General features: G+C 38.9%; 16 non-coding genes across 16 annotated transcripts; all 16 read left to right on the top strand.

The window, feature by feature from the left end:
* The first annotated feature begins 1,125 nt into the window (after nucleotides 1-1,125).
* On the top strand, nucleotides 1,126-1,244 carry LOC148984402 (5S ribosomal RNA). The gene has a single exon (XR_016163140.1). It is a non-coding gene; the product is annotated as a 5S ribosomal RNA (ribosomal RNA).
* A 92-nt stretch (nucleotides 1,245-1,336) lies between these two features.
* On the top strand, nucleotides 1,337-1,455 carry LOC148984403 (5S ribosomal RNA). Its single transcript, XR_016165034.1, has one exon. It is a non-coding gene; the product is annotated as a 5S ribosomal RNA (ribosomal RNA).
* Nucleotides 1,456-1,547: 92 nt separating this feature from the next.
* LOC148984404 (5S ribosomal RNA) lies at nucleotides 1,548-1,666 on the top strand. Its single transcript, XR_016165035.1, has one exon. It is a non-coding gene; the product is annotated as a 5S ribosomal RNA (ribosomal RNA).
* Nucleotides 1,667-7,534: 5,868 nt separating this feature from the next.
* LOC148984405 (5S ribosomal RNA) lies at nucleotides 7,535-7,653 on the top strand. Its single transcript, XR_016160470.1, has one exon. It is a non-coding gene; the product is annotated as a 5S ribosomal RNA (ribosomal RNA).
* A 63-nt stretch (nucleotides 7,654-7,716) lies between these two features.
* Nucleotides 7,717-7,835, top strand: LOC148984406 (5S ribosomal RNA). Its single transcript, XR_016165037.1, has one exon. It is a non-coding gene; the product is annotated as a 5S ribosomal RNA (ribosomal RNA).
* Nucleotides 7,836-7,898: 63 nt separating this feature from the next.
* LOC148984407 (5S ribosomal RNA) lies at nucleotides 7,899-8,017 on the top strand. Its single transcript, XR_016162720.1, has one exon. It is a non-coding gene; the product is annotated as a 5S ribosomal RNA (ribosomal RNA).
* Nucleotides 8,018-8,080: 63 nt separating this feature from the next.
* Nucleotides 8,081-8,199, top strand: LOC148984408 (5S ribosomal RNA). The gene has a single exon (XR_016165038.1). It is a non-coding gene; the product is annotated as a 5S ribosomal RNA (ribosomal RNA).
* Nucleotides 8,200-8,262: 63 nt separating this feature from the next.
* LOC148984409 (5S ribosomal RNA) lies at nucleotides 8,263-8,381 on the top strand. The gene has a single exon (XR_016161006.1). It is a non-coding gene; the product is annotated as a 5S ribosomal RNA (ribosomal RNA).
* A 63-nt stretch (nucleotides 8,382-8,444) lies between these two features.
* LOC148984410 (5S ribosomal RNA) lies at nucleotides 8,445-8,563 on the top strand. The gene has a single exon (XR_016161007.1). It is a non-coding gene; the product is annotated as a 5S ribosomal RNA (ribosomal RNA).
* A 63-nt stretch (nucleotides 8,564-8,626) lies between these two features.
* Nucleotides 8,627-8,745, top strand: LOC148984411 (5S ribosomal RNA). Its single transcript, XR_016165039.1, has one exon. It is a non-coding gene; the product is annotated as a 5S ribosomal RNA (ribosomal RNA).
* A 63-nt stretch (nucleotides 8,746-8,808) lies between these two features.
* Nucleotides 8,809-8,927, top strand: LOC148984412 (5S ribosomal RNA). Its single transcript, XR_016161008.1, has one exon. It is a non-coding gene; the product is annotated as a 5S ribosomal RNA (ribosomal RNA).
* A 63-nt stretch (nucleotides 8,928-8,990) lies between these two features.
* Nucleotides 8,991-9,109, top strand: LOC148984413 (5S ribosomal RNA). Its single transcript, XR_016165040.1, has one exon. It is a non-coding gene; the product is annotated as a 5S ribosomal RNA (ribosomal RNA).
* A 63-nt stretch (nucleotides 9,110-9,172) lies between these two features.
* On the top strand, nucleotides 9,173-9,291 carry LOC148984414 (5S ribosomal RNA). The gene has a single exon (XR_016165041.1). It is a non-coding gene; the product is annotated as a 5S ribosomal RNA (ribosomal RNA).
* A 63-nt stretch (nucleotides 9,292-9,354) lies between these two features.
* On the top strand, nucleotides 9,355-9,473 carry LOC148984415 (5S ribosomal RNA). Its single transcript, XR_016165042.1, has one exon. It is a non-coding gene; the product is annotated as a 5S ribosomal RNA (ribosomal RNA).
* A 163-nt stretch (nucleotides 9,474-9,636) lies between these two features.
* On the top strand, nucleotides 9,637-9,755 carry LOC148984416 (5S ribosomal RNA). The gene has a single exon (XR_016165043.1). It is a non-coding gene; the product is annotated as a 5S ribosomal RNA (ribosomal RNA).
* A 63-nt stretch (nucleotides 9,756-9,818) lies between these two features.
* Nucleotides 9,819-9,937, top strand: LOC148984417 (5S ribosomal RNA). Its single transcript, XR_016165044.1, has one exon. It is a non-coding gene; the product is annotated as a 5S ribosomal RNA (ribosomal RNA).
* The last annotated feature ends 63 nt before the right edge of the window (nucleotides 9,938-10,000 follow it).

Here is a 10,000-nt window from a genome sequence, read left to right on the forward strand (position 1 = left end):
TGGAAGAAAGGAGGAAGAAGAAAAGTCGTGGTGTAATGAAAACATAGTTGAAATGGAGGAAGACGATGATACTACCACAAGGGACAGAGGTAATGGGAATAAAAACAATGTTAATAAGAGAAAGAGAAAAAATGTAAGTGGGAATGTTTTAAAACACAAAGCAATACCTAATCTAAAGCTGGTTTTGAGAAAACAAAAGTTAAGGAGAGATACTTTGGAGAAAAAAAAACAACAGAACAACTGCACATGTATTGGATTGATTTGATGCTTTACAGATTATATAGAAATGTAAATAATGTAATGAAAACATAGTTGAAATGGAGGAAGACGATGATACTACCACAAGGGACAGAGGTAATAGGAATAAAAACAATGTTAATAAGAGAAAGAGAAAAAATGTAAGTGGGAATGTTTTAAAACACAAAGCAATACCTAATCTAAAGCTGGTTTTGAGAAAACAAAAGTTAAGGAGAGATACTTTGGAGAGAAAAAAAAAAACAACTGAACAACTGCTATGGAGTTTGAATTTGTCTAAACATGTTTTGGATTGATTTGATGCTTTACAGACTATATAGAAATGTAAATAATGTGATGTGTATATGCATAAATTTATTAAGAAAATTATTTCAGTTTCTGAGAATGGAAAAGGGCATGCATCCAGAATATATTTGTTTGTATTTTTAATTGAATATACTTTAACTGGAAGATTGAATGTACTTCTAATAACAAGATGGAAAGGGTTAATGGGATGTTTTCTGAATGAAGAAAAGGATGTACATGCATGTATTATTTACAGATTTTTTTTTTTAAAAATGTAAACTTTATGTTTTAAAATAAAAAAAAAAAAAAAAAAAAAAAAAAGAACGCCCGAACTCGTCTGATCTCGGAAGCTAAGCAGGGTCGGGCCTGGTTAGTACTTGGATGGGAGACCGCCTGGGAATACCAGGTGCTGTAAGCTTTATTGTTAAAAAAAAAAAAAAAAAAAAGAGTCAATAAAATGGTTCAAAAATCCTAAATTGTCTTTTTTCCCCCTCAAAATGCCTGAAATCGTCTCTGAGTTTCTTCAGAAAGCCTGAAAGAGTCTCTTTTTTTTCTTCAAATAGCCCAATTTTGGCTGCAGATTTCGCTTACGGCCATACCACCTTGAGAACGCCCGAACTCGTCTGATCTCGGAAGCTAAGCAGGGTCGGGCCTGGTTAGTACTTGGATGGGAGACCGCCTGGGAATACCAGGTCCTGTAAGCTTTATTGTTGGATGGAAGACCTAGTAAGCTTTATATGGTTTACTACCCTAATGTTCTAACCATTCAAATAGCCCAATTTTGGCAGCAGATTTCGCTTACGGCCATACCACCTTGAGAACGCCCGAACTCGTCTGATCTCGGAAGCTAAGCAGGGTCGGGCCTGGTTAGTACTTGGATGGGAGACCGCCTGGGAATACCAGGTGCTGTAAGCTTTATTGTTGGATGGGAGACCTAGTAAGCTTTATATGGTTTACTACCCTAATGTTCTAACCATTCAAATAGCCCAATTTTGGCAGCAGATTTCGCTTACGGCCATACCACCTTGAGAACGCCCGAACTCGTCTGATCTCGGAAGCTAAGCAGGGTCGGGCCTGGTTAGTACTTGGATGGGAGACCGCCTGGGAATACCAGGTGCTGTAAGCTTTATTATTTAAAAAAAAAAAAGAGTCAATGAAATGGTTCAAAAATCCTAAATTGTCTTTTTTCCCCCTCAAAATGCCTGAAATCGTCTCTGAGTTTCTTCAGAAAGCCTGAAAGAGTCTCTTTTTTTTCTTCAAATAGCCCAATTTTGGCAGCAGATTTCGCTTACGGCCATACCACCTTGAGAACGCCCGAGTGGTACGATCCAGGAAGTTGTGTGGCAGTAGTTGGGAGAGGAAGGCTCTCCTCCATTTTGTTTTCTTTTATTTGTGTTTGTTTTTGTGAGTTTTTATTACTTCAAGTTAGTTTTTTTTTGTTTTTTTGTTTTTTTTAACCACCTAACAGCAGCTTTTGCTGGCTGGAAGGTGGTTATTTTTATTTTTTCTCAAAAATGGATGGATTAATGGCAAACGACACTGGACCGGGAAGAGGAACACGAACGGCAAACGACTCTGGACTGGCTCGAGGAACACGCACGGCAAAAGACACTGGACTGGATAGAGGAACACGCATGGCAAACGACACTGGACTGGCTGGAGAGAAACGCTTGGCAAACGACACTGGACTGGATTATCGACAACGAGCTGGACATGATGGGAGAGACAAGTTTGCAGGAAGGAAGTATTTAAAGGAGGCAACGATCATTTTGAATGTGGAGAATGTCAATGAGGTGAGAGCGGCGGATATTATCAAGGCAGTGGTGGATAAATGTGGACATGGCAAAATTCTGGCATTAAGACCAAGACAAGGTAAAGAATATGAACTAACAATGGAAAATGAAGAAACATGTGAGGATTTGATGGATGGACTGAACATAAAAGGAGTAAATTGTGAAATTAAAAGACTGCAAAATAGAGACTATGTTGTTTCCTTCATGCACCTGCCCGTCTACCTGGAGGATAGAGAAATTATTGAAAAATTGGAGGGATGGGGAGTTGATCCCATATCAAAAATTAAAAGAAGATGCTACCCGGGCACCGAAATCGAGGATGGAACGAGGTTCCTTAAAGTAAGGTTCCCGAAAGAGGTGGCATCATTGCCCTACAGCACAAGGCTGGAAACGGCAGAAGGGCAGCAGTATTTTAGGGTGATGCACAGTCACCAGGTGAAGACCTGTCGGCTGTGCATGAGCCCAGACCATCTGCTAAAAGAGTGCCCAGACTTTAAATGCCACAAATGCGGAGAAAGAGGACACTTCGCAAGAGACTGTAATGCAGCCAGGTGCCCGGAGTGTCAGAAAATTTTAAATAAATGTGTGTGTATGGAGGAGGAAGAGGAAGGAGGTAGGGAGCTTCAGGTGGACGGACAGGTGCATGAAGGAAACAACGAGGAGGAAAGACAAACTGATGTGGTACAAGAGGAACAAGTTATGCAGCAAAAAGAAATGGAAGAAGGAACGAGCAACAGAGAGGAAGAAGGAGAGCAAGAGAACAATAAAGATAAAGAACAAACAATGGAACAGGACATGCAATGGTCAGCAATGGGAACATCGGACAGTGGTAAAAGGTATCGGGATGAGATGGAGAAAAAAGAAATAAAGATGGACAACACGGAGAACAACAGAGAAGTGAGAGGACAAATAAGAAGAAGATCATCAAAGTTTGAGCCAAATTTGGAAAATGCACGAAAAAAGACTACAATAAGGAGCAGAGATGGAAGTACAAACAGATATGACGTGTTAAAGGACCTTGAGGGAGAAAATGGAGACTAATGGTTTTTAGGTATTTATTTTTCTTTTTTTTAATGGTTTTAAGCTGTGTTACTTTTAATGCAAGAGGACTGATGGACATGGGCAAATTTGAAAGAGTGAAAGAAAAGTGTAGAGGAGAAGATGTCATTGTTTTACAAGAGACAAATTGGAAAGAGAGTGTGATGATGGAATATAAAAAGAAATGGGAAGGGGATATTTTATATAATAATGGGGAAGGTAGGCTTGGAAGAGGGGTGGCGTTTTTAATGAGAAAGGATGCTTTTAATACAACCAGAGTGGTGTACACAGATAAGATTGGGAAATGCATGGCTGTGGAAGTAAATTACGAAGGATGTAAATTGATTTTAGTAAATGTACATGCACCAACGGAGGAGAAGGAAAAGAAAGAGTTTTTTAATATTTTAAGAAGTATTGTAAAGGACTATAAGAAAGTGATAATGATGGGGGATTTTAACACGGTTTTTAGTAAACAAGACATGGCAGAAGGAATGGTTTTTAGAACAGATACAGGGAGAAAAGAATTAAAAGCTTTAATGGGAGAAAATAATATGATAGATGTGTGGAGAGAAAGAAATGAAAAGAAAAAAGAATTTTCAAGAAGACAAATAGTAGGGCAGTTTGTGTGTAGGACAAGAATTGATTATGTTTTGTGTACAAGGAATATGGAGGATTTTATTGAAGACATTAAGTATGAAGACACAAGTTTCAGTGATCACAAGTTTTTATTTTTTAAAATAGACGGGAATAAAGTGCAAAGAGGGCCAGGAATATGGGTTTTAAATACAAAAATGTTAGAAAATGAAGACTATATCTTAAAGGTTAAAGAAATTATAGAAAAAGAAAGGGAAAATGAAATATATGAAGAAAATAAAAGAATATGGTGGGAGAACGTAAAGTTTTTAATAAAAAAATTTTCGATAAAGTATGGTAGTATAATATGCAAATGCAAAAAATACAAAGAAAAAGAAATAAAGGAAAGCTTAGAAGAAGAATTGAATAAAGGAAATAAAGATGTACAAAAGATAAAAGAAATGGAGGAAAAACTGAAAGAAATAGAGGAAAAAGAATATGAGGGAGCGAGATTAAGAAGCAAAGCTAAATATACGGTGGAGGGAGAAAAATGCACAAAGTTCTTTTTTGATTTGGAAAAAAAGAAAGGAAAAGCAGAAACGATAAAACAGATAAGAGGAAAAAATGGGGAAATTGTAGAAGGGAATGAAAAGATTTTAGAAGAAATAAAGGATTTTTATGAAAATCTTTTTACTACAAGGGGTGTAGACGAAAACAAAAAAAGGGAATTGTTGAAGCAGATAAAAGCAAAAATTAGCGAGGAAGATAAAAAAGAATGTAATCAAGAAATCAGAGAAGAAGAGATAGAAAGAGCAATACAGCAGCTGAATAAAAAGAAAAGTCCAGGAATAGATGGTTTGGGAAATGAATTTTACATATGTTTTAAAGAGATTTTAACCAAAATATTAAAGGAAGTTTTCAAAGAAATTTTTGAAGAAGAAGAAGTCAATGAAAGAATGGGGATGGGGATAACAAAGCTGATATATAAAAGTAAGGGAGAAAAGGTAGATTTAAAAAACTACAGACCGATCACAATGCTGAACACAGATTTTAAAATCTTAGCAAAAGTTTTAGCAAACAGGTTAAAAGAAGTAATGCCAAGTATAATCAAAACAAACCAAGCGTACGGAGTAAAAGGAAGGGATATAGCGGATACGACAATGAGCATAAGAGACACAATATGGTACATGAAAGAAAAGAATGAAAATGGATATGTAATAAGTCTTGATTTTGAAAAAGCTTTTGATAGAGTGGAACACCGGTTTTTATTTGATGTTTTAAAGGAATTTGGTTTCGGGGGAGATTTTATCAAATGGATAAAGATTTTATATAAGGGTGCTTTAACAAGAATAAAATGTAATGGTTTTTTAACAGAGTGTTTTAAAATCACAAGATCAATAAGACAGGGTTGTCCGCTTTCAGCATTATTATATTCACTTGTATCAGAGCCGTTGGGATTGGCGATAAAGCAAAAAGAAGAAATAACTGGTATTGAAATTGAGGAAAAAAAAGCAGAAGGGAAGGTTTTTCAATATGCTGATGATACAACGATAATAGTAAAAGGAAAGGAGAGCGTCAAAGAAGTTATGAAGTGTGTAGAAGACTATTGTAAAGGATCGGGAGGTAAAGTAAATGAGGATAAGACAGTATATATGAGATTTGGTGAAGCAATGATTTTAAGGGATTGTTTTAAGTTCAAGGAAGTAGAAGAAATGAGGATTTTAGGAATTTTAATGGGGAAAAATGAGAAGAAAGTTAGAGATGAAATGTGGGAGCAACTGGTCACAGAAATAGAAAGAAGGTTAAATTTTTGGAAATTGAGGAATTTAAACTTGAAGGGAAAGGTTTTAATATTGAACGTTTTAATGGTTTCTAAGCTGTGGTATGTTTTATACGTGTCGGAGATGCCGTTGTGGACAGAAAAGAGGTTGAAGAAATGTTTTCTTGACTTTTTATGGGAGGGGAAGCCAGCGAGAATAGCTTTTAACACGATTTTAGGGGCAGCAGACAAGGGGGGTTTAGGGTTAATGGATGTGGCACAAAGGAAAAATAGCTTGAGAGTGAAAACTGTGAAAAAATATCTACAAGAAGAGGGTAACGCAGAATGGAAAAAGACAATGGAATATTTTTTAAACAAATGTGGGAATTTTAACATGGGGGATGGAATTTTATGGATGAAAACGAAGATTTGGATGACAGAAGGGCTACCAGGTTTTTATAGAGAAATGTTTAGTGCGTGGGGAAAATTTTTAGACAAGGTCGAGTATGATCCACATGGGAGAGAAAACATTTTAAATCAACCTCTGTTCTTAAACAAAAACATTTTAAAGCAAGGTAAAGAAATGTTTTTAAAGAAATGGATGGAAGTGGGGATAACAAGGGTGAGAGATGTGTTATATGAATTCAAAGAAGGCTTTTTACCGACTCAATTTATTGTGGATGCAATGGAGGAGGCAAAAGAGGATTACAGTGAACAAGGAATAATTAACCAATTTGAATTAATTAAAAGTGCAATACCGAAAGAATGGATAAAAAGAATAGAAGGTATGGAAGGGGAGCCAAAAGAGAAATGTATTAATGTGAAATTGGACGGAAAACTGGATGATTTTAAGGAATGTACTGTGAAAATGATTTATTGTTCTTTTAGAGATGATGTTTTTAAAGAGCCGATTGTTAATGCATACTGGATGCAGCATTTCAAAGATTTAAAGAAAGAGAGCATATGGAGAAACATGAAGGGAAGATGTGTGGAAACTAAATTGGAATGTTTGGAGTATTTTATAAGGCATAAAGTTGTTTTTACTGATGCAATTTTAAACAAAATAGGAATTGAGCAAAATGCTATGTGTAAAGTGTGCCAGGAGAAGGAAGAGGGGATTTTACATATGTTTTTATATTGTAAAGAGCTGGAGGAATTTTTAAAGAAATGTAAATGTTTAATTAAGGATTTGACTGAGGAGTGGGATGAAAATGGAATGGAATGGAACAGAGTTGTGATGTTTGGGTGGGGAAAGAAGTGTCAAAACAAAAGTTTTATTAATCTGTGTGTCATGTTAATGAAAAGTGCAATATGGGAGAGAAGAACTGTGGCTAAAAAAGAAAAAATCATGTTGGATGTTTGGAGTGTGTTTAAAAGGAAAGCTGAAGTATATTTTGAAAGATTGTATGTGTATTTTAAAGGTGAAAATATGTTGAATTCTTTTTATGATGTTTTTACACCAAAAGTTGTTTATGTTTTAAAAGATCTACTGTGGAAGCTGCCGGGAGAAGAAGTCTTTTAAATGATGTACAAAAGCTAAAGATATGTAATGTAGAGATGTTTGTTCACATGATGTTTGGAAAATCTGTATTTTTTTAGTGTATTTCATTATTGTATTTTTTATTGTATTTTATTGATTGAAACTTCTTAATAAAAAAAAAAAAAAAAAAAGAACGCCCGAACTCGTCTGATCTCGGAAGCTAAGCAGGGTCGGGCCTGGTTAGTACTTGGATGGGAGACCGCCTGGGAATACCAGGTGCTGTAAGCTTTATGTAGTTTACTACCCTAATGTTCTAACCATTCAAATAGCCCAATTTTGGCAGCAGATTTCGCTTACGGCCATACCACCTTGAGAACGCCCGAACACGTCTGATCTCGGAAGCTAAGCAGGGTCGGGCCTGGTTAGTACTTGGATGGGAGACCGCCTGGGAATACCAGGTGCTGTAAGCTTTATGTAGTTTACTACCCTAATGTTCTAACCATTCAAATAGCCCAATTTTGGCAGCAGATTTCGCTTACGGCCATACCACCTTGAGAACGCCCGAACTCGTCTGATCTCGGAAGCTAAGCAGGGTCGGGCCTGGTTAGTACTTGGATGGGAGACCGCCTGGGAATACCAGGTGCTGTAAGCTTTATGTAGTTTACTACCCTAATGTTCTAACCATTCAAATAGCCCAATTTTGGCAGGAGATTTCGCTTACGACCATACCACCTTGAGAACGCCCGAACTCGTCTGATCTCGGAAGCTAAGCAGGGTCGGGCCTGGTTAGTACTTGGATGGGAGACCGCCTGGGAATACCAGGTGCTGTAAGCTTTATGTAGTTTACTACCCTAATGTTCTAACCATTCAAATAGCCCAATTTTGGCAGCAGATTTCGCTTACGGCCATACCACCTTGAGAACGCCCGAACTCGTCTGATCTCGGAAGCTAAGCAGGGTCGGGCCTGGTTAGTACTTGGATGGGAGACCGCCTGGGAATACCAGGTGCTGTAAGCTTTATATAGTTTACTACCCTAATGTTCTAACCATTCAAATAGCCCAATTTTGGCAGCAGATTTCGCTTACGGCCATACCACCTTGAGAACGCCCGAACTCGTCTGGTCTCGGAAGCTAAGCAGGGTCGGGCCTGGTTAGTACTTGGATGGGAGACCGCCTGGGAATACCAGGTGCTGTAAGCTTTATATAGTTTACTACCCTAATGTTCTAACCATTCAAATAGCCCAATTTTGGCAGCAGATTTCGCTTACGGCCATACCACCTTGAGAACGCCCGAACTCGTCTGGTCTCGGAAGCTAAGCAGGGTCGGGCCTGGTTAGTACTTGGATGGGAGACCGCCTGGGAATACCAGGTGCTGTAAGCTTTATATAGTTTACTACCCTAATGTTCTAACCATTCAAATAGCCCAATTTTGGCAGCAGATTTCGCTTACGGCCATACCACCTTGAGAACGCCCGAACTCGTCTGATCTCGGAAGCTAAGCAGGGTCGGGCCTGGTTAGTACTTGGATGGGAGACCGCCTGGGAATACCAGGTGCTGTAAGCTTTATATAGTTTACTACCCTAATGTTCTAACCATTCAAATAGCCCAATTTTGGCAGCAGATTTCGCTTACGGCCATACCACCTTGAGAACGCCCGAACTCGTCTGGTCTCGGAAGCTAAGCAGGGTCGGGCCTGGTTAGTACTTGGATGGGAGACCGCCTGGGAATACCAGGTGCTGTAAGCTTTATATAGTTTACTACCCTAATGTTTTAACTATTCAAATAGCCCAATTTTGGCAGCAGATTTCGCTTACGGCCATACCACCTTGAGAACGCCCGAACTCGTCTGATCTCGGAAGCTAAGCAGGGTCGGGCCTGGTTAGTACTTGGATGGGAGACCGCCTGGGAATACCAGGTGCTGTAAGCTTTATATAGTTTACTACCCTAATGTTCTAACCATTCAAATAGCCCAATTTTGGCAGCAGATTTCGCTTACGGCCATACCACCTTGAGAACGCCCGAACTCGTCTGATCTCGGAAGCTAAGCAGGGTCGGGCCTGGTTAGTACTTGGATGGGAGACCGCCTGGGAATACCAGGTGCTGTAAGCTTTATATAGTTTACTACCCTAATGTTTTAACTATTCAAATAGCCCAATTTTGGCAGCAGATTTCGCTTACGGCCATACCACCTTGAGAACGCCCGAACTCGTCTGATCTCGGAAGCTAAGCAGGGTCGGGCCTGGTTAGTACTTGGATGGGAGACCGCCTGGGAATACCAGGTGCTGTAAGCTTTATTGTTTAAAAAAAAAAAAAGAGTCAATGAAATGTTTCAAAAATCCTAAATTGTCTTTTTTCCCCTCAAAATTCCTGAAATAGTCTCTCAGTTTCTTCAGAAAGCCTGAAAGAGTCTCTTTTTTTTCTTCTTCAAATAGCCCAATTTTGGCTGCAGATTTCGCTTACGGCCATACCACCTTGAGAACGCCCGAACTCGTCTGATCTCGGAAGCTAAGCAGGGTCGGGCCTGGTTAGTACTTGGATGGGAGACCGCCTGGGAATACCAGGTGCTGTAAGCTTTATGTAGTTTACTACCCTAATGTTCTAACCATTCAAATAGCCCAATTTTGGCAGCAGATTTCGCTTACGGCCATACCACCTTGAGAACGCCCGAACTCGTCTGATCTCGGAAGCTAAGCAGGGTCGGGCCTGGTTAGTACTTGGATGGGAGACCGCCTGGGAATACCAGGTGCTGTAAGCTTTATGTAGTTTACTACCCTAATGTTCTAACCATTCAAATAGCCCAATTTTGGCAGGAGATTTC

This window comes from Pimephales promelas, chromosome 3, assembly GCF_988280905.1.
Source record: "Pimephales promelas chromosome 3, fPimPro1.hap1.1, whole genome shotgun sequence".
NCBI classification, from domain to species: Eukaryota; Metazoa; Chordata; class Actinopteri; order Cypriniformes; family Leuciscidae; genus Pimephales; species Pimephales promelas.